The 26,378-nt window shown below is 38.8% G+C and overlaps 1 protein-coding gene across 4 annotated transcripts in view; it reads left to right on the forward strand.

Annotated features, from left to right (window-relative positions):
* Vti1b (Vesicle transport through interaction with t-SNAREs 1b) overlaps positions 1–26,378 on the forward strand; it is a 48,117-nt gene that overhangs the window by 11,455 nt on the left and 10,284 nt on the right. Inside the window, exon 2 of one of the 4 annotated variants that reach the window (XR_010858574.2) lies at positions 24,955–25,625. The exons of 1 other annotated variant lie outside the window; for it this stretch is intronic. The gene's annotated coding sequence lies outside the window, so the exon portion shown is untranslated. 2 more of the 4 variants (XM_067137001.2, XM_067137000.2) reach the window with 2 other exon arrangements.

The raw sequence follows: 26,378 nt of genomic DNA on the forward strand, positions 1-26,378 counted from the left end.
AGAGAAGAGGAATGTTGAGCAAGGGCGTAAACATTCTCTATGACAACGCTCGCCCACACATCGCCCAGCAAACGTTGCTCTCCTGCAACAGTTTCAGTGGAACATCATCACCCACCTACCCTATAGTCCCGAGTTGGCACCCAGTGACTGTCACTTGTTCACTTAGTTGAAAGAACATTTGGCTGGAAAGTGATTCAGCACCAACGACAAGGTGAAAGATGAGGTTCACAACTTCCTGAATAGCATGGTGGCAAGCTGGTGTAACATAAGCATACAAAAACTGTCACAGCTTGTACAGAAATGCATCGACCGAAATGGTGATTATGTAGTTAAAATAAATGTTCAAACTGTAAAATGATGTGAATCATTGTAGAAATAAACAGGTCTGTGTATTCATAAAAAATAGGAGACCTTTTTTTTTGATTACCTTCGTATTTTAGTATTTTTTTGACAGGATCATTATTAACTGGGCATTTGTATTTACCAGTGTGTATGACTTATTGGCACATTTAACTGTGAGTAGGTAGAGGTGTTCCAACGGAGATGTGAAGTCTATCACATAGTTCTGGATACTGTTGTGTACTAGAAATGCAGTGCCTAGCGTATGTAGATTACTAGTTCTTAGTTTGATTGCAGGTTTTGCCTTGTAGATGTGATATCCACTAGAATCAAAGTGATCACAAGCACAAAATCGTGTTTCCTGTACTGCAAGAATTTGAATTCCTAATCTATCGCAGGTGTCGATCAGCATCTTGAGTTTCCTTGTTTTGGTCGGAGTTTGAACATTGAGTGTACCAATGAATTGCTTTGATGTGGGTTTGAGGAGTTTTGGGAAGCTCTGACTCTTTCCGGCATAATGTCTTGGTCCCCCAGAATCCGAATGACCAGGTTTGCCTTCACTATTCTCAGCTGAGGCCTGAGATAGTTACATTGTCGCTTGTGTTTCCATCATGCTAAGTTTGTGGTTGATTTTGCATGGCGGGGATGAGCCCAGGGCGAGTGAGTCGCTGATTATCAATTCAGTTCACTCTCGTCGTAAGGGTTGTTAGTCCATATGGCAGCTGGTGATTTGATGAAGTTCAAGGGTGCTTTTAGATGTTCTAAACTGAATTCCTTTTACCCTCCTCTTTCATCCGGGCTTGGGACTGGAAACAGCGACTACTGAGCTCAATCCACCGAGTAATTGCTGCAGACAGAGTTGTTGTTATTATTATTATTATTATTATTATTATTATTATTATTATTATTATTATTATTATTATTATTATTATTATTATTATTATTAGTATTACTTAAATTTTATTTTGCATCCTTCCTTTGGCACAGGCCAGAGCAATGTGTAGCTTCCACTGAAGTCCCAGGCTCATCCATGGCTTGACAATATGGACACTGCTGGAGTATTATTGGTGCTAAGTAATGGCATTCGCAGCACAACCAGTGCGTCCAAGTGTTATGAAAGGTGTTGTTCATAGGGTTAGTCGTGCTACAGTACCTCTGTCTGGCCCAGTGAGGAAAGCAATGGCAAGGTACCTCATTCCTCATCTTGCCTAGTAGCCTCATCTTGGCGCTGCCATTGATTTTTGTGGTTTCCCTATAACTGCATAGCTTTTGGTGGTGCTATTTGTGGATCCACCCAGCCTCTGGGTTGATGACCCAGCAGATACAGACATTATTATTACTATTATTATTGAGTGATATCTGTCTCACTGAGCACTATAAGGACTGTATAAACATCTTTAATTCAGTTTAGTCCTTCATAGTACAAATCCTGTGATGAAATTCGTGCTTCACAATGGCAACAGGTATAAGCACTTTTCAGTCCGATAAGGTCATGGTGTAAGAAATAAATACAATATATCTCAATACAATATATCTCGAAAATAATATTACCGTACTGTACATCAGCGTTGGGATTAGTTTGTCACTTAGTGGTTAAGTGTAAGAGAGGGCCTTGAGCCCTAACTTCGCCACGAATAAAGACGAATTACTTACTTACTTACTTACTATCTTCAGCCAAAATAAAATTGAACAGATTATGTGATAAGTAAAACATATGTATACAAGACAAAGGCAGTGTTGCGGAAATATTGTGTATGTATGTTTAGTCTTCAGCCCTAGGAACATTAAAATGCATAGGCCTATAAAACAAAAATTATGCTTGTGATCTTCTCGTCATAATATGATGTTTTTAAGTAGAGTTAGGACCTGAGGCAATGAAGTAAAATATGTAAATGATAGCCAGAATTAGGAATGAATAAACAAACAGGAAATAAATTTGAAAGGTGATAAATGTTATTTATGAGACTCACCTCTATAGTGAAATGTACAGTATATCTAATGTCTGATGTGGAACACCCACTGACATGCTGAAGGAAGGAGGCAGGTCATGGAAACCAGCACTGACCTATTGTAGGAAGCAGGCAGTGGAAAGAAAGGAGATAGGAAGAGGAGGGGAGGGGGATAAAGAAGGGAAGGGAGGGGAGGAGGAAAGGGGTGTCTAAGGTGAGGCTGAAGGATGCAGAAAGAAAGACTGCTGCTGAGAGGGGAATTTAAAGAGGTTATAAAAAGAAAGAATTATTTTTATCTGAGACATGATTACTAAAGATAGGAATTAAAAGGTCAAATAAAATGTTTGCTTTCTCTGAAATTTCATTTAGATTGAATTTAGGATTGAAAAACTGTTCCAGATTGATTAAAAAAATTCCTGTAATATTGAGCAGGAGGCTTTAATTTTCATGTCTTGGTTGATATTAGTGAACTTATGGTTAGTATCACCCATGTGCTGTCCCATGGCCAAAAATCTGTTGTATTTCAGGGCACTAACATGCTCTTAGTATCTATACTAAGTGGAGTGGGTATTGCAGGCATCAGGGAAGTTAGGGGAGACCAGGAGAGGAAGGGATCAAATGTGGAGAGTGGGGTTGAGGCTCTGGTCATGGGTGATTCAATTGTCAGGCATGTGGAGAAAATGCATGGAGGAAAGAGAACCCGGGTTGAGTGTTATCCAGTAATTAGGTTAAGGCAGATGTTGAGGAAAACAGAAGGGAGGGAGGACGATAAAAAGAAGGTGGTAATTTTCCATGTTGGTACCAATAACATAAGGCAGGACGATAAGAAGAAGGTGGTAATTTTCCACGTTGGTACCAATAACATAAGGCAAGCAGATTTATCCAGATGGATAGAACAATTTCCTGTAATATTGAGCATGGAAGAAGCTTAAGCCAAGATTTTTATCACTGAGATACTGACTGAAGGGTAATTGGGGATATAAATGAGACTATGGAATGGGTATGTTGGAAATTTGGAGTGAGATTTGTAGATGCTAATGGGTGGGTAGGAGATATGGATCTTTGCTCAGATGGCCTTCGCTTGAACCACAGTGGTGTGTATAAGTTAGGATGTTTGTTTAGAAGGGTTGAACAAAAATGTAGTTAACAAGGAAGTTTTATTAAACAATTTGACCTTCAACAACCACCTTGGACAATATAATTTGAACAACAGTAGAATTCAGTTGTGATAGGCTGTAAACAGTGGAGCCTGCCATTATAATGGGAACTCCCCAAGTCGAGTGTGACCGGCAGTGGGCAAGGGGGCCTGCCATTATCATGAAAACACCCCAACTCGATTGTGTCTGGCAGTAGGAAATGGGGGCCTGCCATTATTATGAAAACTTCCCAAATTAATTATGGCAGGCAGTAGACAAAGGGTTCTGCTATTATAATGAAAACTCCCCAACTCTATTATGACTTCGACAACCACTTTGGGTAACATCATTTGAATAGCCATAGGCAAGAGGATCTGCCAACTACGCAATTAAATTATGACTAGCTGGAGGCATGGGGCGTACCATTATAATGGAGAAGTTCCCTGGTGGAATATAAAACAAACACTTTCCTCGGTCCTAGAATTTTCCTGAGAAACTTCTTTTCCTTTTTCTCAGTTGTGGAACATTTTATTTTTGCTAGTGTTTCAACAGTGTAGAATGGTCTGACTACTGTACAGCAGTGACTCAGTTTAACTTGGAAGGTTTTCATTCTGGACCTGTAAGTATTATGACACGGTTTAAAGGCTGTTTCCATCTTCCTTGCTGTTTATTCTACTGATTATATTTTATTACCATTGTGAATAAGAATCTCAATTTCTCAGTCTTTGCATTGAAGACACCCATTAGAATTTTTACTTGATAGTTGGTTACTTAATTCTTTTTCAAGTAGGGATCGAAATTCTTCTACTTTATCAGGATTCTTTTTGTTATCTCATTGGAGCATGGGCATTGAGGATCGTATAAGATTTGTTTCTGCTTTTAGGGGTTAGTATTGAAAGCCTTGAGGATATGGACCTTGAATCAAGTCTGTCGTAGACTTGTCCCCAAAGAACGTTCTTGTCTCTTCTTACCAATTCTTTTCTCCCTGATGGCTGGTAGACCCTTCATTATTCTGTAGTTGCCCATCTTAGACACTTCTTCCAATTTGAATGTTGTTTCTTGGACTGCCAGAAGTTTTATTTGGTATTCGTCCAGTTCTTTAACAAGTTCCATTTGTTTGCCAACTCTAAGGAGGGGTTCATATTAAAGGTGCCCCAGTAATACTACTTCTCCACTCGCAACTTGCAGGATGAAGGATCCTCCATCTAATCCTGACATGATGGTGCAGGGTTGCCAGAATCTGATGCCCTCCTTAGACCAGAATTTGATTGCCCCAGATTGAACCAGCTGAGATAGTATCATCTGACTTGCATTTTTCCATCATGGTAGTTTGTGTGAAGATTGTAGTCTGTGTGTTTAGGCCCAAATGCCCCACTTGAAAATAGAACCAGCTTGGTAAGATCTGAAACACAGATTAACTATCACTACATAACATGGAAATCAGATGCTGTCCCTGAGCTGTCCACTATGAGTTCAGACATTTAAAGAGTCGATTTGATACCTGAACGTGGTTCATACCCCTTTTACTCCATTAATCTTGTGTACTGGGCTACCTTCTGGAAAATCTACAGTAGTTACAGCACACACTACTGAATTCCTAATAATCATGATTGAAGACATTGAGGCAATAGATGGATGTAACCTATGTAACAAACATACAATAGAATACATTGAGAATGTGAATATGAAGAAGAATATCTGCTAGAAGAAACTTATGACAATCCAAAGCCTGATGAAGAGATATTATTGATGGAAACCTGTTGTCTGATTTTCTGCCAAGTCCTCAGAAGAGGAAGAAGTGGGATGATATTCAACTGGAAACAGCAATGGGGGTCATTGCATTTCAGGATTCTGGAAAAACAAAACAATTGAGCTTCAATGCAGTTCATAAATGCAATTGTATATTGTGCAAGACATACATCAGCTATGACATCTACCTCAAATATGTCAGCCTCATGTCAGCAGATTTACTGGCACGTTAAAGAACTCCTGCACAACTAAATTTCAGCACCTCGGTGTCTCTGAAAACCGTAAAAGTAGTTAGTGGGACGTAAAGCCAGTAACAATATTGTTATTATTATTATTATTATTATTATTATTATTATTATTATTATTATTATTATTATTATTATTAGGACTACTGTGAAACCTGTTAAAGACGGAAGTGGTCGGGTTCAAACATTTTTTCTGATTTGGACAGGTTTCTGTATTATTCAGGTAAATCAAATACATTATTTAATTTTTGTTATACACTGTTATTATCTGAAAAGTCTTAAAAGTGAAAAGCATGCTATACATTGTGTGAAAACTTTCACACTAGGCAACTGTACTTACGTTACAAAGAGCCTCCAGTACCTTATCGAGTAGTGAATCTTGATATAATTCCTGTTCACGGCACAAATTTTGAACGCACTTAAAACACTAAAAGTTTAATGAAAAATGAAAATCCACAGCCTGTTTCCAGTCATTCGACCGGGTCAGGAATGGAATGAGTGAAGGCCCCATCTAGCGGCGAGGTTAGGAATTGTGCCGGCTGTTGAAGCCTGTCGCACTCCTCTGGGCCAATGATATTGGAGTGTGTTGCTGGAATGAATTATGACAGGAAAAACTAGAGTACCAGGAGAAAAACCTGTCTTGCCTCCGCTTTGTCCAACTCAAATCTCATGTGGAGTGACCAGGATTTGAACCACGGAACCCAGCGGTGAGAGGCTGCTGCCTGAGCCACGGAGGCTACTAAAAGTTTAATAACCACATTAAATTAAAAATGAACACTCTAAGGCTACTACAAAACTATTTGTCAGTACACACGAATTTCCACGAACCTGCTACGCCAGCATAGCAGGGGGAGAGGTGATACTCCCATGTGGCGCGTCCCAGGTGGCAGATAGGGGGGTTCCTAACTGGCTTGCCGGCGGGCTTGAGGGAGATAAAATACCTCTCGCGGACCAAACACACAAACACCTGTGGGTATGGGACGCAGACGAAGAATACACCAACTGTATCCCCTGCCTGTCGTAAAAGGTGACTAAAAGGGGCAACCAAGGAATGATTATATTAGAACCATGAAACTCCTTGTGATTAGTACCACTATGCGGGGAACACCATGGGTCGCTTTTACTTGCGCGTAGTACCACTATGATTTAGATATTGACTCCCATAGGGAATCTGAAATATTTGTCCCAAATGAGTAAATTTATAATACCAATGTAAATGGCCCGTTATTGGACATTATAAATTTTCCAGCTAACTCATTCCTGGTTGCCAGCGTTTCACCCCCGTGTGCTAGGTTGGGCTTGTCAGTTGGTACCTAGCACACGTACCAAGACACATGGCTAGTGCATACCATGGAGGCCACTGCTTAGGCTACTTCAAGCCACCGGCAGTGCCATTGCACTATGAGAGACTTTGAGCAGTTTCTGTTTTATTCAGAAAAGATGGTTTTCTGTGGTTTCCCATTTTCACACCAGGCAAATGCTGGGCTGTACCTTTCCTTCCCATTCCTAGGCCTTTTCTGTCCCAACATCGCCATAAGACCTATCTGTGTTGGTGCGACGTTAAAAAAAAAAAAAAAAAAAAAAGAGGATCGCGAGATCTACATTAGGTGCAAATGTTCATGACAATGATCTTTGAACTTGGGCCTGGCTAAAGCTTGAGGCCTTAAATTCAGTGGATTCACTGCATCTGTCCATGGACGGATGGTAAGGTTCAAACAGTGATGCAATCTTGGCAGCAAAATGTGTAACAACTAACTCCTGGGATAAAGAATGAGTTTTGTAATGATATGTTACCATTAATGAATGACATGCAAAATAATTATATATACTGTATATATATTAATCAAAGTGGTGTACAAGAAGAGCTTATCTCCTTGCAGACTTAGCATTTTGAGGGAGCAAAATCAGTAAGAATTTCAGTCTGGAGAGAGAGAGAGAGAGCTCATTCATACACCATACAATCTGTTACTAGTCAATATGTGTTTCCAAAAATCTAGGTGATTTATAAAGAACCAAAAGGTCGGTTTGGAGTGCAAGTATCACAAAAAGTGCTGAAACTACAAAATCTGGTTTGGGTAGCTTTGAAGTCTGGCCTAATCACTAAACAAATCCTCATGTAGTTCTTTCAAGATGTCTTCTTCCCGAACGCAGGTTGACTCGCTTAGCACATATGGGTACAGAATGCATATAGATGCCATCGAACCTAACAACATGATGTATATGTTAAAGGTCATACCTCCTGCAATGTACCTTCAGCTACTCGATGTGCTGTATTTTTTTTTCAGATCAGGGCGGTGCTGACGGACGTGGAAGATCACATTATCCTGAATAACCTTCAATTCACAGCATCATTGAGTATTAAATTTCATTGCTGATGTACGTTGTATACAATCAGTTCTGTTCTCCCACGCAGACTTTATTAGATACTAGTGAACAGTATCTAGATAGGATTGTTTCAGACCCAGAAAGTTTAAAACACCGAAAGAATGGATTTAATGAAGTGTGTTTCAGAAGGCTGCTTGAGCTAGGTGTTTATGAAGTGCTCATACTGTTATCAGCAACTCTGTTTCCTGCATTTTGTACTCTGGACATGTTCATCCGCATAATTTTTTTTTTACCAAGTGCCACTAACAACCCATTTTTTGAACTCTGTACATGAAGATGTACATGGCCTAAATGACGATGGCTTACAAGTTTTGCACATTATACAGCGCACATGAGCCACAGCCCCACTGCAATCATAACGCAGCTTGTGCGAACTCCCTTATCAGTATAAATTTCATAATTATGGAAGGTAGGATGATAGAAATTTTGATGACATGTTTGAGGCAGAAGTGTTCACTTCCAATGCCACAGGACTATGAATCTGGCCTTAGAGATATGTTTACTTTAATAGGAAAACATCAGAATTCATGCAACATTTCCAATACCTCTGGCATCAAGAGCCACCACCATTTACTGAAATGCATTAGTTACTCCCTACATGGGTAGATGTCATTACTAGAGATGAGAATTATAGGCACTAAAAACACTTAAAATAGGCAGGCCTATCTTCTCTTAAATTAGCCAAAATAGGCACTAACATGTATAATAGGCAACAAAATATGCATGAAAAAAATATTTAATAACACACTCAATTACTATAAAAGGAATTTAGAACAAGCAACTTTTCAATGTTTTCTGATAACAATCTTGTTATCCTGTTTGTACTGAGAGAAAGATCTCCCAACATCATAGGAAGTGATTGGACAAAACTTCAGTGAAATCATTTCACCTGGTTTTAGTTCAACTGCTTCATATACCTCCCTTCGTAGCACCCTGGCTACTTTTACCGTCACTTTCCATCATGGATTCTGCTGCAGGACTCTTATGGAAATTTTTGCTGACAGCAGCTACCTTCCCAGAGGTTCGGTCAACTCGATGATTGCTCCCGGCATCTTGTTGAAGTTTGAAGATGTTCCAGTTTATGCAGGGGGATATTAGCTCCCACCATTGCAGTGCACAGGTCTATAGAAAATTGTTATTGGTCGCTGTTCATAGTGGACTGGTAGAAAAGTTGCATTGACACAGCTTTCTGTACTCGTAACAAATGCATCGCAGTATTTCTATGGTGGTCTATATGGTATCTTTTCACATTTGATCTGAAAAATAATAAAATTGACTTAAATTACAATGTTCCTAAATCTTAAATTTCTACAGCTGGGCTAATTGGCAATAATGCTTAGTATAAACATGCATTTGTTTCATAAAAGTAAGGAAGACTGTTAGAGGTGATGTTTCCAGAAGTACAAAACTTTAAAGTACGAACAAGAGAATTCGTAATTTACGTGGAAATATGTCGTCAAAAATGTTCAGTTATAATCTGGCCATTTCCTGTTGAGTTCACCGGGTGCAAAAATAATAAAAATAACTTGAAACAATACCTTAGTAGCATAGAGGAGAGATCCTTCCTATATGCTTGCCAAGGACTCACCAAGTTGCCCCTAGCAGTATTTATATAAAAGAATTAAAATGGAGGCACTTAGATTTGTGAACATTTTATATGTTGCTATTCACCAGCTTTGGTCAGCCTGATCAGCTGTCATGAAGACTATTTTCTGTTCTGTTGCCTGCAGTAGATCCTGCATCATGTGTACCCACAAGGCTGCCACCCTCGTTGAAAATTAGAAAACCACGTGATTTGAAATTGTTGTGACATGCGCCCATAACCTTACTTTTTGTCACAATTTAGCAAGACTCTAGATGGGATGGGTTTGATTCCCAACTCAGCCATCCTCGAAGTGATTTCCCACTTCTTCAGGAAAATGCCGGGATGGTACATAACTTAAGGACGCGGCCACTTCCTTCCCTCTTCTTTGCCTGTCCCTTCCATTCTTCCCATGCCTTCACAAGGCCCCTGTTCAGCATAGAAGGCGAGGCTATCTGGGTGGGGTACTAGTCCTCCTCCCCACTTGTATAACCCGACCCACTCTTGCTCCAGGACACTGCCGTTGAGAGAGTAGAAGTGGGATCCTTCGCAGAGTCCGAGGGGAAAACCTTCCCTGGAGGGTAAACAGATTAAGAAAGAAAGAAAAAATATTTCAGTTGTAAATCTCTATTTTCACAGGAAATGAATCAGAGTTCAAAATACCGATTTTTAATTTTCATCCACTCTGTGGCAAGAGACCGCCGGCCTTCTAACTCCTCGTTCAGTAATTAAATGATTATTTACATTTTAGCAATATAAATTATTCAAAGTTAACGACTAATACAGCATTGCCACGGCCGCTTCCTTCCAACTCCTAGGCCTTTCCTATCCCATCGTCGCCATAAGACCTGTCTGTGTCGGTGCGACGTAAAGCCCCTAGCAAAAAAAAAAAAATACAGCATTGCAACAAAACAACTTTCCACAATACGTACATTAATAGGCCTATAAATGCTACAATGAAGTGCGATCGTAGTTCAGTCTCAAAAAAAAAAGATAAAAGGATCAAACAAACTTGCCTCCTTACAGCAAACTTGGCAGAAGACTACCCTTCCATCTGTAGTGAAATTGGGATCCCCTGTGATCCACCGCTTCAGCCAGTAGGGCTTCGACAATTTTCCTTTCCAGTTACAATTTTTTGTACGTCACGTCGACACAGGTAGGTCTTATGGTGACGATGGTATGGGAAAGGCCTAGGAATGGGAAGGAAGCGACCATGGCCTTAATTAAGGTATAGTTCCAGCATTACTGAGCTCGATAGCTGCAGTCGCTTAAGTGCGGCCAGTATCCAGTATTCGGGAGATAGAGGGTTCGAATCCCATTGTCGGCAGCCCTGAAGATGGTTTTCCGTGGTTTCCCATTTTCATACCAGGAAAATGCTGGGGCTGTACCTTAATCAAGGCCACAGCCGCTTTCTTCCCAGTCCTAGCCCTTTCCTGTTCCATCGTCGCCATAAGACCTATCTGTGTCAGTGCGACGTAAAGCCAATAGCAAAAAAAAGAAGTTCCAGCATTTGCCTGGTGTGAAAATGGGAAACCACGGAAAACCATCTTCAGGGCTGCTGACAGTGGTGTTCGAACCCATTATTTACCGGATGCAGGTTCACAGCTGCGTGCCCCTAAGCACACAGCTAACTCGCCCAGTGATTTCTCTTTGGGCATTGCCACAGGCACACTTCTTTTTCACAGCGTAGTTCGACGTTGATTGGTTCTCGCATATGTCTTAGAAGGTTGGAGGGGTTGAAGGCTTCGAGGTCAAATTCTTCCTTGTTTCTCCTCACGGAAATTTCTCAAGAACTATTTCTGGTGACTTCCGAGAATTCCCATTTTTGTTCATGGGGTGAACAGATCTTGAGAAATGAGAAGATTATTCTGTTGGGCACATCAGTTACAACATAATGCACTGGAAGAAACTCGGCTTCTTTAAAATAGATTCAAAAGGCATCAAATAGGCAATTTCCAAATAGGAACAAACCCCTGAAATGGGCATTTATAGGCTCAATAAAACCAACGAAATCTAGCTTAAAGGACCCTAAAATGGATTTATATTTCAAAAGCCTGCATTTCTGAACAGAGGAATAAAATAGGCAAATAGGCAAATTCCCATCTCTAGTCATTACCAACTACTGAACAATAAAACTCCTAAACATTGTCTTTGCTGTTAGACCAATGGTCTGGTACGAAACAGTGTCCCCTCTCTGTAAGAGCACACTTCCTTTGAAAGGCTGTGCACTCTTGACATGTTAGACCAATGAGTTTTGTCACTGGCCAGGACATATGCAAACCAGTAAAGAAAGAATGCTATATCAGCAGTTCGTAGCATTGTGTGATGTTAGCAACAGAGCATTGTCCTCATCATGTGCATGCCACTGCAGTGTACCCAAGCGTTGCTGGTTGTGGACGTATTCCTTAGTACTACTATATTTTTTAAGAAGGAACCCCTTTCAGTATTAAATTTAGATTTTATGGCTTCAAAGTAAAGTTATAAACCTAACATTTCAATCACAACAACAGATTCTGGAAATGTTTGTGCTGCATAGAATGTTATGTAGTGCATTTTTTTAAAATAAAATGTCTTATATGTAATCGCAACCCATGTTAAACTATAAGGACATAACATTATTCTTTTAAGGAAGTTTCATAGTAATTTTTAAAGTTACATACAAATCACCAGTTTAAGAATCTTTTGCTTTGTTTGAAAAATATGTTATGTCTTACTTGATCACTGAAAACTGGCATCTCATTGTAAATAACACAGACTGCCAACATTGCATTCTTACCATGTTCCTATCCTTTAACGAAGTAACATTAGTGACTTCTTGGTAATAGGCACTGTAACAACATTGACTGCCAGAGACTGCCTTCACTCTTTCATCCAGGCATCCTATGGCACAGTGCGCTGTCAGAGTCACCAACAAGTTGTGATGATGGCTGTGCGAAGCATAGATTACTCCTAACTGAACTCTAACCTCACTGTGTCACTAACAGTGCTCTCTGGTAAACCAGATTTTGACATGTTAGTGATGGTAATCATCAGGGTCATTAAGTAGTGTTATGACAATGATGTTTGTCCACACCGTAGTTAGGGCACTATGCATTCATTATATTAGTGACCACGTAAAATCATCTATCAGTGCATCAGGTGGAATGAGGAGATAGTGATAGGGAAGATGGTGTGATATCAATGATGTTATCATAACTATCCTTAAGATTTATAAGGCAATTGATCAAGGCAATACAGACATTGAAGTGTTAATGTAGTGTCTAATGCTGGAATGTAGGCCTATAGGCTTATATATTTTTATTTATTTACTTCACCTTTCATTAATGAAGTAAAGGCATCTCAATGATTTAATATTTTTTGTTATATTCTTGATAGTTTGATAATGCTCATTTAGTTTCAAATGTTTTTTAAACAGATTATATTATTTGATATTTTTCAGGTGCAGTATTATTTAAGTTCATCAGTTAGTGGTTACAGGATATTTCCGTTTCAAGGATCCTGTGGTGCATTATAGGTTTGCATATAAATTTCCTTATGTGAAGATGACGACTCATATTAAACTTCGGAGGTCACCAACAGAAGAGCAAAAAATTATGATCAAAAATGCTTTTACATTATTTGATTCTGATAGTGATGGATATCTTGATTATTTTGAACTGAAAGCTGGATTACGAGCTTTAGGCTTCCCGGTCAAAAAAGCCGAAGTGCTTAAAATTTTAGATACCTATGACAAAAACAATCGCAAATTTATTTGTTTTGATGATTTTTATTCCGTTGGTAAGTATAGACTTATTGTGTACTCCTAAGTTCAATTATGGTAAAAATTGCTATCTTAGGAGTAAATTTTATTTCCAGATTAATTTGTTAGTGCTTAAATGTGTGGTACAAGTATCTGCACAGCATAGGATATTATTTTAATTTCTACTGGTGTAAACCTCACATTCAAGTATACTGTACTTGCAGGTCCTGTGTAAATTAATCAGAACACTACAGCAATGTGCACTTTTCTTTTTGTTGCACTTATTCACATAATAATAATAATAGCTTTACATCCCACTAACTACTTTTACGGTTTTCGGAGACGCCGAGGTGCTAGAATTTAGTCCCCCAGGAGTTCTTTTACGTGCCAGTAAATCTACTGACACTAGGCTGACGTATTTGAGCACCTTCAAATACCACCAGACTGAGTCAGGATCAAACCTGCCAAGTTGGGGTCAGGATTCAGCGCCTCAACCATCTGAGCCACTCAGCCTGGTGCTTATTCGTCTAATACTTGCTTACCCATTTTAAAAAAAATTTATTTTATTTTTTATTAGTTGCTTAATACAATGTGGCGTACTTCCCACAAGCTTTGAGCACATATTTTTAAGTTCATCACTAGAGCCTGGATTTTTATGTAATATCAAAGTGTGAAATATGTAATATTCGTAAAATTAATATGTAATAAAATATGCAATAGTATTAATGCATTAAATTTACAAACATGTTCATATATTCCTTTTATTATGACTACTGATTATGATATGCGGTAATCAAATAATTTTAAATACCTCTATATTTTATGACATTGTCATCGTTGTTGCATTAGATGATTTAAATGATTTACTGTTTTCTAATTTTGACAGTATAAAAAAGATCAAATCAAAGGCATAATCAAAATACTTCAAATATTTAAAAATAATGTTATGCACTGTAAATTACAGAGAATATTATGCAATTTATTGTCGTAGCAAATTTCCTGTTGCCCTCATGCCCTGAGACTGAAATAAATTATTGTTACTATATAAAGTTAACACAAAATCTGCCTTTAAACCTCTATTAAGCAACACAATAGGGTAACTTTTTTATCATGATGTGCAGTGTGTCACGAAGTACTTCTCGTTGTTTTCTATTGTGATCTTTTGGCACTGATCCGATAAAATTCTCTTGTAAGATGAGAAGGACCGTTCAACATCACAGGAAGTCACCGGTGTATATTTTTAAAGAGAAAACTAGCTAGGTGAAATGGAGTTTGTTAATAACTCTGACCATTGAAATGCACCTAGCCATCCCAGATTCTGAGAAAGTATTAGTACTGGTTTATGCAGTTGAGGCTCTCATACGTACTATATTTCACAGACAAAGGGTCAGAAACCTCAATTTTAAAGGAATTTTAAAGTCAGCTTAGCAGTTTAAATATATTCTATATGAGATGAAATTCGCCCATTATTTTACCATAGTCTGAAAATTAAACGAGCTGACACCTTTTGCAGAGTGAATAATTACCTAGATATGCACAGAAATGTTACATTCTGCACATATATGTAAAAATATGTAATATTACGGAGAATATGTAGCCTAAATTGAAACAGGTATAACCAGATTTGAACCACAATTTGCCAATATTTTTTCATTTCCGTTTGTCTACAAATAAAGGAATGGAATATGTAATTACATAAGAATCTGGGCTCTATTCATTACCATGAAACCATACTGCATATAATCTCAGCTTTGGTTACTTGCTCTCTTGAAAGATAATTCTGTAGACATCTCGTCTCTACTGAACCTTCTTTAATGGAATAAGAAGAAGCAGCAGTGGAGTCATATGTGATAGAGTTCGTTGTGGTAGCTATGGCAGGCAGGGGACAATTTGTGTTTGCGACCAGGGTATTATCTACAGAGTTTTAAGTCTTTTGTTACTTCGCTATTTAAATGTTTTGTTTTTAAATAACTTGAAAGGGATGAAGATAAATGCTGAAATTGACACTACTGGCATGCTTCTTTCCTCCCATGTGACCTTTTAACGCCTACTTCCCCATGTTGCTAAGAGAAAATGATGTTTTACATATTATGCAATATGCTGAAAATTTCTCCTGAGGCATGGGTTTCAACCCTGTTCTGAAAGTATTATCAAGCAGCCACCTTTCATTAAACAAAGTATTCCTTGGCTTTGATGAAGACATTGTTAGCTGAAAAAAGAAGTAACATAAGGATATTGTAAACATCTTTAAATAGTCCTATACTCTGTACGCCTTTCTTCTTGATTGACAGTTAGCAAAACATGTGAGCATTGCCTTACCTATGCTGCCAGCACTCTACTGCTTCGATAACAACTAATGCAATATAACTGCAGCACACAGCCCTCGTAAAATGTAATACTGTACTAAGAAAATCGCACGTGAATCACAAGTGAAAACAAATTCACAAAACCTTCAAAGATAGTGTTTCACACAGATTGTCTAAGAAGTTACTGGAACGGTCACTGCTGGCATATAAACTGACTAAAGAAATTTCTTGTTTCGATCCAAGTGTAGCCAAGCAAACGGCTAAGGATAGCTTTAATTGCATTTGTTGAAAACAATTGAAAACAAAATGGATCTCGGGTAATGAAGCCGATCATATACAAAGGGAGTTCACTTCTGTTTGTGAGAAAGATGTTTTCAAGGAAGTAGTGAATTCTTTGTCTTCAAAAGACGAGAGGTTAAATCATTTTTGGCTCCACACTGTTTTGCCAACTGTAAATATGAAAACAGAAAAGTTGGCTTCATTTCTGGAAATGATACTAATATTGTTTCATGGAAATACTTCACTTGAATGTGTTTTTCCTGTTAATAGAGAAATTATAGTAGAGAACATGCTACAAGAATCCCTTGTAGCACAAAGAAGAATATATGATGCTTTTTCAAACCCTGGTGGAATTCAAAAGGTCTCCATTAATAAGAACATGCGCCATGGTGCAAGGAATGCTCATGCTTTGTATGTTCAAAATCTAAAGGAGCATTGGAAGCAGAATATTCTTTGCAAAAAATAAGAGAAAGGCCGCTTTGTTGCTGAAAGAATTAGAAGAAAAGAAGTGGAGGGTGATGGCAGAAGTTCGACAGTCGTTGATGGCTATAGACGAAGAAATTTCTTTGCTGTAGCAGTAATGGTTTTTTTTTTTTTTTTTTTTTTTTTTTATATCTTAAAGTGAATTTAATTAGACTAAATTCATAACTCTCCTTTCCAGTATTTAGATGAACTGGTCAGATTTTATCTTCCCATCAACTGGTACGAAGTGTCCCAATCCTTCATGCATGAAACACCCCCAAAACATCTTATTTGCAGGATGTTTTATGGTTTGTTGCAAATATGATCTGTCCCTGCATTCAAAGTGACTCTGATCAGACAAAATAACTTTCTACTAGTGTTTCAGTGTCCAGTCCTGATGACTGTGTCCATAAAAGATATTTCTTGCACATTTCTCCTGTTAGAAATAGCCTGGTTGCCCTAGTTCTGCTCGAATTAATAAGCTGAGAGATGTCTTTACAAGTTTGCAGACCGAGCTCAATAACTGCGGTCACTTACGTGCGGCCAGTATCTAGTATTCAGGAGATAGTGGGTTCGAACCCCACTGTCAGTAGTCCTGAAGGTGGTTTTCTGGGGTTTTCCATTTTCACACTGGGCAAATACTGGAGCTTTCCTGTCCCATCATCGCCATGAGATCTGTCTTTGTTGGTGCGATGTAAAGCACCTTGTGAAAACAAAAGGCAGGTTTGCAGGCTTTCCTTTCAGCTGCCAGAAATCAACTTTCAACATTAGGAACGTACATATTTCTCCCCTTTCCCTCAGTTCGCGAGCCAAGTCCACAATACTGAGTCTGGAGTTTGATTTGCTTCTTGAGGAGAAAACGTTCATCAGTTGGCATAGTTTTCTTTTTAAGTTATAGTGCCTACATGACACCAAATTTAGAAGCTAACACACTTTTTCTGTCATTGAATAATCTGAGATAATGCTACAATCTCACTACGCTACCTGGAAGTTGTATCCGTTGAAGACAAGTTAGGTATTATTAATTGCATGAGGAGACCTAAAAATTCCTCAAAAGTGACACACATCGAAATACTTTTTTAACGTAAGACAATTGTCTTACAGATTAATTCCCAATGAATAACAGTAAAAACAAAAACCTTGTTCCGATAAATTTGCACGGTACTATAGTGTTGTACTTCAGTGTTTTCTTTCATACAAAATCATTGAGAGCGACATAAAGCAATTAGCAAAAAAAAAAATCATTGAGAGGAATAAATATACAGTGGTTTCATAGGGCCCTACTAGAGTGAATATCTAAAGTTGTTTAAAGGCATAGGTAGGGGAAAAGGAGCTTTCTTCAGGTTATTCCAGGTGTTTCTGGGGTTGCTGGAACTGTCTGGTTCACTTTAGGTTCTGGCCAGAAGTTTAAGGCCTAATGTCCTTCTTGATACCACATGAACCGGGCGAGTTGGTCATGCGGTTAGAGGCGCGCGGCTGTGATTTTGCATCCGGGAGGTAGTGTGTTCGAATCCCACTGTCGGCAGCCCTGAAGATGGTTTTCCGTGGTTTCCCATTTTCACACCAGGCAAATGCTGGGGCTGTACCTAATTAAGGCCACGGCCGCTTCCTTCCCACTCCTAGCCCTCTCCTATCCCATCGTCACCATAAGACTTATCTGTGTCGGTGCGATGTAAAGCCATTAGCAAAAAAAATATGATACCACATGATTTTTCAGATTGAAATTCTAACCAGAGATTGACCAGGAATCACACCTCAGCTGACCAAATAGAAAGCCAATGGCTAAGCCACTGTTTTTATCACGCCCCCAAGGGCATTTGTGGGGAAAGGGAAAAAAAAAAATGTGACCAAAGGCCAGCACGCTAATCATTTAACCATGGCGCCGGACTTCCTTCAGCTGATCTTGCATTTCTAACGATCAGTCTCTAAAATGCTAAAATCAGTAGGCATAACACCATGTTCTTAGTATTGGTCATTTCTTTTCAAACATAGGAATTGATTGGTACTAGAGCAAATTTCTGTTTGAGCCAAAACTTTTGTTGTGGCACTGGCTGGCAAGCAATGTAAGAGTTCACCGGTAGATTCTAGGAGAAAATGAAATCTAGATAGAATTTGGCTTGTTGTACAGGTGCTTCTTGTTGAAAGTTTGTTAATAAATAGTAATATGATATGCTGCTTTTGATTGTACAGTATTTGATTTAGTTTAATTGAAAAATTTAAGTTCCAACAGGAAATTTTAATTCAGTTTCACCAATTGAGAACAAAAAATTGAAAATATTCTTGCTTCTTGATAGTATAATTGCCATTGTTTTGTCTCAGTATGGCAGCGGACTCCTCAGTTGGAATGCCGCACCTCTCCAAGACAGTGGCTGAGTACACTGTTTGAGACACCAGTGCTAGCCTCCTTTGAAGGACATTGCAAGTGACTCATTTTGTTTTATATGCCTTCCTTTGGTTTAAATAAGAAAAGAAATAAACTCTCTAAGAAACTGTAATTTAATAAAGAAGTCAGCTGAGCAGTTATGGTTGCGCAGCTGTGAGCTTGCATTGGAGAGATAGTGGGTTTGAATCCCACCATTGGCAGACCTGAAAATGGTTTTCTGTGGTTTCCCATTTTCACACCAGGCAAATGCTGGGGCTGTACCTTACTCAAGGTGACACTCCGGAGATAAAAATAGATATTTTGGTCATTTTGGCAAATATTTTTTATGACTGAAATTGAAAGGATTGAGTTTCTTCTTTCTTGTCACAAAGTTATTCCATTGAATTAAAACAATTTATCACTTTCATAATGTTTTGTTTGCCACTTGCTCACAACTGAAATTGGCGTGGCATCTGCTGTACTGCTTTGTTAGGTAATGATGTCATTGTCATGTTTCCATTCAATCAAGTATGTCTGTTCTTTGCAATTATGCATCCATGGGATGGGCCAACAGACACCCCCCTCCCAATATATTTATACAGAATCCAGCTGTAAGATCTACCATATTTCTGAATGAATTTATAAAGCCTGTTACGGACTAATATTTCAGTACTCGACTGTCATTGAGCAACATTGTATGCTTGTATCAGTATTCCTGATGGTACTACAATAGTGCCTACAGCTGTAAGTTTTGTTATTATTGTATATTTAATCTTTTTTGTGAGTTCTGTGCTGGTAGTTAGTCTGTATACATTTGTGAATTACGTGCACATAAACCTCTTTTAGTTGTGTATCAAGATATTGAAAGATAGTGTGCTGTAATAATGATAGCTTGTATCCAAGGAAATAAACAATATGTGTAAACATAAATCAGTCTTAGCTAACCGACAAATTGCTGAACTTTTGATATGAAAGAGATGGAGAGAAAAGGGAGGAGGAAATAGCTTCTGGAGCTATCAGAAAAGATAGGGCTGACCAGGAGGGGAGGGGATCAAATGAGGTGGGTAGGGTTGAGGCTCTGGTATGGGAGATTCCATTGTCAGACATGTCTGGAAACTGTGTGGAGGATAGGGAACCAGGGTAGAGTGTTATCCAGGAATTAGGTTTAGGCAGATGCTGAGGAAAGTAGAAGAGAAGGAGGAGGGGAAGGAAAAGGTGGTAGTGTTTCACGTTGGTACCAATAACGTAAGGCAAGCTGGTGTAGGTACCAACATAGTAGATGCGTGGGATCTGGTAAATCCAGCACGGGTGAAGTTTAAGGAAGCGGAGATTGTTATCAGTGGAATACTGTGTAAGGGAAACAGGGTTGTTTTCACAGAACTGGAGTGTGTATTGTAGAGATAGGATAGCAATGGTGGGAGAGGGAGTATTCATTCTGGTGAAAGAAGTATTTGTAAGCTATGGAAAAGTTAAAGATGAGAAACATGAAATTCTATTTGTAAGGCTCATTTCTAAAGATAATAGGCAACTTGATGTCTTTGGAGTGTACAGACCAGGAAAGGGTAGCACTGACACGGATTCAGAATTATTTGATAAGATAATCAGCTATGTGGGAAACGACATGGAAAGGAATGTGATTGTAGCGTGAGATCTGAATTTACCAAATGTCAAATTGGGAAGGAAATGTGAACGACAGGAAGCATGACCAACAAATGGCAAATAAGCTAATATGGGAAGGACAGCTGATTCAGAAAGTGACAGAACCAACTAGAGGGAAAAATATCCTGGAGCTGGTGCTGATAAAACCAGATGAGCTCTATAGAGAAACCGAAGTACTAGATGGTATTAGTGATCACGGAGCTGTTTTTGTTGTAGTTAAAAATAAATGTGATAGAAAGGACGGTCTTAAAAGTAGAAATATTAGGCAGTACCATATGGCTGATAAAGCAGGCATGAGGCAGTTCTAAAAAAGTAATTATGGTCGGTGGAAAACGGTAAATAAGAATGTAAACAGACTCTGGGATGGGTTTAAAGCAATTGTTGAGGAATGTCAAAACAGGTTTGTACCTTTAAAGGTGGTAAGGAATGGTAAAGACCCACCTTATTATAATAGAGAAATAGAGAGACTAAGAAGGAAGTGCAGATTGGGAAGAAGTAGTTAGAAATGGCTGTGGAAGTAAGGAGAAATTGGAGGAACTTACTATGAAATTGAATCTAGCAAAGAAGGCAAATAAGGATAACATGATGGCAAGCATAATAAGCTCACATACAAATTTTAGTGAAAAATGGAAGGGTATGTATAGGTACTTTAAGGCAGAAAGAAGTTCCAAGAAGGACATTCCTGGAATAATTAATGAACAAGGAGAGTGTGTACTGTATGTGACGATCTTCAAAAGGCAGAAGTATTCAGTCAGCAGTATGTAAAGATTGTTGGTTACAAGGATAATGTCCAGATAGAAGAGGTGATAATGCTAAAGAAGTATTAAAATTTACATATGATATAACAATGATATTTACAATAAGGTACAAAAGTTGAAAACTAGAAAAGCAGCTGGAATTGATGAGATTTCTGGGGGTATACTAAAGACAATGTGTTGGGATATACACTGACTTAGCAAATGTCATGGGATAGTCACTTGATAGGGTGTGTGGCCTCCTCTGGCCCTGCGAACTGCAGTGAGACACCATGGAAGTGACTCGACAAGTCCCTGGCAGTCCTCTGGACGCAGCTGACACCAAATCATTTACAGAGCGGCCGCTAATGCTGGTCTGTTCGTGGGTGCAGGATCCATGGCACGGAGCCTGCGTTCCAGGACATCCCAGATATGCTCGATAAGGTTAATATCGGGGCTCCTGAGTGGCCATGGCAGTCGTTGGACCTCCGCTGCATGTTCCTGGAACCATTCCCGGGCGACGTGGGAGCGATGTGGCGGCGCGTTATCATCTTGAAACACCACAGAACCGCCTGGGCGCTGGAAGGCCAAAAATGGGTGGAGATGGTCTCCAAGCAGCTCAACATACCGCGTACCATTCAAAGTCTCTTCCAGAACAACTAGACGGCCCATTCCATACCAGGAAAATGCACCCCAGACCATAACAGAGACACCAGCGCCCTGGACCACACCTTTGAGGCAGGTGGGATCCATCGCTTCATGTGGTCTGCGCTCTACACGGTGCCTCCCATCGGCATGGTGCAGTTGAAATCGTGATTCGTCCGACCATATCACGTTACGCCATTGTTCCAGTGTCCATCCCTGATGACTGGCGACAAATGCACGTCGTTGTGCCCGATGACGTTGGCATCCGTGTGCGGCGCCGGCTCCCATACGCCATAGAACCCATGTTCCTACGGATTGTCCACTGGGAGATGTGTCTACCATGGCCTGTGTTGACCTGAGCCGTGATTTGTTGCACGGTTGCCCGTCTGTCACTATTGACAATCCGTCTCAGATGTCGCCGGTCACGTTCATCGAGGGTTGCTGGACAGCCGGTCGTTTGTCTGTTGTGGACGGTGACATCCGCATTCAACCATTCACAATACACCCTGGACACGGTTGATCGTGTGAAGCCGAATACCCGCACCACTTCCTAAATTGCACTTCTCATCCATTGGGCACCGACCACCATACCTCGTTCGAACGGTGTCAGCTCACGACGACGTTCCATGTTACACCTGTCACATGCACAGCCACTGCTCACAAGGTCTCCTATACAACTGCCGCTGGCACAGGGAGCGTGTGGTGCGCAGACAACACACCTGCGCATCGGTGCTCCGCTATCCCAAAGGAGCTATACCAAATGAATGGAAAGTTGCTATAGTAGCCCCTGTGTATAAAGAAAAGGGTAATAGACATATAGCTGAAAATTACAGGCCAGTCAGTTTGACAAGCGTTGCATGTAAGCTTTGGGGAGGCATTTTTTTCTGATTATATTAGACATGTTTGCGAAATTAATAACTGGTTCAATAGAAGGCAGTTCGGTTTTAGGAAAGGTTGTTCAACTGAAGCTCGACTTGTAGGATCCCAGCAAGATATAGCAGATATCCTGGATTCAGGAGGTCAAATGGACTGTATCGCGATTGACCTATCTAAAGCATTTGATAGGGTGAATCATGGGAGACTACTGGCAAAAATGTGTGCAATTGGAGTGGACAAAAGAGTGACTGAATGGGTTACTATATTTCTAGAAAATAGATCTCAGAGAATTAGAGTAGGCGAAGCTTTATCTGACCCTGTATTAAGAGGGGAATTCCTCAAGGCAGTATTATTGGACCTTTATGTTTTCTTAATGTAAATGATTTGAGTAAAGGAGTGGAATCAGAGGTACAGCTTTTTGTGGATGATGTTATTCTCTATAGAGTAATAAATAAGATACAAGATTGTGAGCAAGTGCAAAATGACCTCGATAATGTTGCGAGATGGTCAGTAAGCAATGGTATGATGATAAACGGGGTTAAAAGTCAGGTTGTGAGTTTCACAAATAGGAAAAGTCCTCTCAGTTTTAATTACTGTGTTGATGGGGTGAATGTTCCTTTTCAGGATCATTGTAAGTATCAGGGTGTTAATATAAGGAAAGATCTTCATTGGGGTAATCACATAAATGGGATTGTAAATAAAGGATACAGATCTCTGCACATAGTTGTGAGGGTGTTTAGGGGTTGTAGTAAGGATGTAAAGGAGAGGGCTTATAAGTCTCTGGTAAGACCCCAACTAGACTATGGTTCCAGTGTTACTTGATTCAAGAACTGGAAAAAATCCAAAGAAAAGTAGCTCGATTTGTTCTGGGTGATTTCCAACAAAAGAGTAGTGTTACAAAAATGTTGCAAAGTTTGGGCTGGGAAGAACTGGGAGAAAGAAGACAAGCTGCTCTACTAAGTGGTATGTTCCGAGCTGACAGCGATGAAATGGCGTGGAATGACATTAGTAGATGAATAAGTTTGAGTGGCGTCTTTAAAAGTAGGCAAGATATGAAGGTAATGTTGGAATTCAAGGGGGCAAATTGGGGCAAATATTCATTTATAGGAAGGGGAGTCAGGGATTGGAATAACTTACCAAGGGAGATGTTCAATAAATTTCCAATGTCATTGAAATCATTTAAGAAAAGGCTAGGAAAACAATAGATAGGGAATCTGCCACCTGGGCGACTGCCCTAAATGCAGATCAGTATTGGTTGATTGGGATAAGCTATTACCGAACAGGAGTCTCCATTGAAGAAGCCGGGGACAAAAGGTTATCAGAATCTGATTGTACTCATCAGGAAAGTGTTACATCAACTTCAAGCAATGTAAGGTCTGCACTTATAGCCAACAATGATGACATGACAGAAACTACCATCCCCATAACTTTGACTCAGGAAAAGTTGCGTTGTGAAAAACAAAATGCAGGTGAATCATATCCCGTTCTTTGGAGAAAGACAAGAAGAGCAAAGCTTCCGGAGTTACCAGTATTTGTACAGAAGCTGCTATGAAAGGAAAGGAAGGGAAAACATATACGGTTCTGGAGGAAAGAAACTTCACTTGAACTTTGCTTTAATTTTCCTGCCAATTGTAATTTTACATTTAAATTCCACTTTTCTCCCATTATATTCTGCCAAATGCAACAAAATTGTATGGTATATGTATCACAGCTATATCAGGAAACCTGCGTGTGGAATTTTTTATTGCAGAAATTTTTCGAGTAGTAGGGATTTTGAAGTCCAAATTTTAGAACATAAAAATTACACAAAACTTTATTACAATATATCTCCTTTTATAAATTATGTACAGAAAAATCAATATGTAGTGCTTTTTAAAGAAGTGTTATCTGCCTAATTACAAATTTCCATTAACATGTTAATTAAATTTCATGAAAAAATGGAATTAAAAAGTTTCAAAAATTATTTTTGGAAAATTGTTTAATTGTATATGAAAGAAAATATTTGTTATATCTCTACTTTTATTTAGGTGACATTCCCACAAAGTTTGTGAAAATCCATGCATTAGGTAAAAATTTCTGTTTATCTCAGGAGTGTTGCCTTTAGGTCACAGCTGCTATCTTCCCAATCCTAGCCTTTTCCCATCCTTCCGTCACTGAAAACCTTTTGATGTGTTAGTGTGATGTTTAGCAAGTAACAAAAAGAAAGTAATTTAATTTCAAGTATTAGGAACAAAAAAATTGAAAATATTCAAATTTAGTTTGATTTGTGTTTCTTCTGTTCCTGTGTATTTTTTAATTGTCTGCAGGTTTAGTTTGAAATAGTTATTAATATAATAATCATTCATGGTTACCAAATGTTTGTAGTTTGCTAGAGATACAGTTAATATGTAGGCTAATTGAAGTGCGTGATGACTCATAAGTGTTTCTTTCCTAAGTCATCTCAAATGTAATTTCCAAAATAAAATTATTTCTCTCACTTAATAAAAATTTTCTGCATCCTACCATAGCGAGAGACAAAATAATCAGGCGAGACCCACTTGAAGAAATTTGCTATGCATTTCGTCTGTTTCTTCATGGTGATGAAACTTCTATAGGCTATCGTGATTTGCAAAGAGTTGTTGACATTCTTGGTTTAGATATCAGTCCTGATGAAATAGAAGGAATGATTAATGAATTTGACACAGATAACGATGGAAGAAGTGAGTATAGAAAAGTTCTGTTGTGTGTGATACATTTATGAGAGATTATTATTTTGATTTTTAGTTTAAAATACTTTTCCTAAACATTTTAAAAGTTATTAACCAGAAAATGCCAATAATACAGTTCTTAAATGATGTTGCCAGTATTACAATTTCAAATTTAACAAATTCTTTTCTAATTGGATATTTCAAAGATAAATTTGGTCATTTTAATTTTTTGATTCTGCTCAAATTGTAAATGTCTCAATGTCTCATCAAAATTATGCTGCTGATTCTTCTAGGTGATCCAGTTTAACATTGCCTGAATAAGGCTATTATGCATTTTGTTGCTTGAATAGTTTGTTAGCTATCTGCAACTCCATGAAAAGTGAAGTATCTAAAAGTGTGTGATGCTGATCTTCCAGCATCTTTCCTGTAATGTGCAACTTTAATGCATTTTAAAACAATACAATATCTTGACTAATTATTCTTCTTTTTCATTACAGTTAATGAAGAGGAATTTGTGGCAATTATGTTGCATACATATTGAATAAAATTGTGAAGATCCTCCTTTATTGTGAATTTTCGAATGAATTTGTAAGTAAATTTTGTGTGTCTGTTTTTTAGATTGCCTAATTCACATTTGTAATATGAATAAATAAAATCCAGAACAAGCATATTTTGTATACTTTACTAGTAGATTAGCGACATCGGGGTTCTGGGTATATCATTAGCTTTAATGTACAGTATTCATTCACAGTTTACAGTGCACTACATCTTCTGGTATAGGCTAGAGCAATTTTGTTACTTTCATTGATCTGTCTCTGTCTTATCCTTGGCTTTGACAGTATGGAAGTGACTGAGGTATGATCGATGCTAGTAATGCCATTCCTTACACAGCCAGTCCCTGTTATGATTGGTGTCGGTTGTTGCATGCATTTCACTGGACTTGGCAGCCTGGTGTGTAATAGCAACTTTGGCTCGGTGAGGAAAGCAACGGGAAACTACCTCACTCCTCATTTCCATAGTATGCCTGTTCAGTGATGCCTAGGGCATCTATGATAGCTGATGGCATAGCTGTTGGGGATCAAACCAGCCTTCGGGCTTAGGACTGAACATACATACATCAGAGATATAGTATTTACACATACTGATGGGTTTTAGATGTAGTTTTTACCACAAATATTCTATTCCAGGTACCGTACTCAAGTTTCATCTTTATTGAAAGTCATCTTTAGCCTTCTCTAGTGTGA

Source organism: Anabrus simplex, chromosome 1 (assembly GCF_040414725.1).
Source record: "Anabrus simplex isolate iqAnaSimp1 chromosome 1, ASM4041472v1, whole genome shotgun sequence".
NCBI classification, from domain to species: Eukaryota; Metazoa; Arthropoda; class Insecta; order Orthoptera; family Tettigoniidae; genus Anabrus; species Anabrus simplex.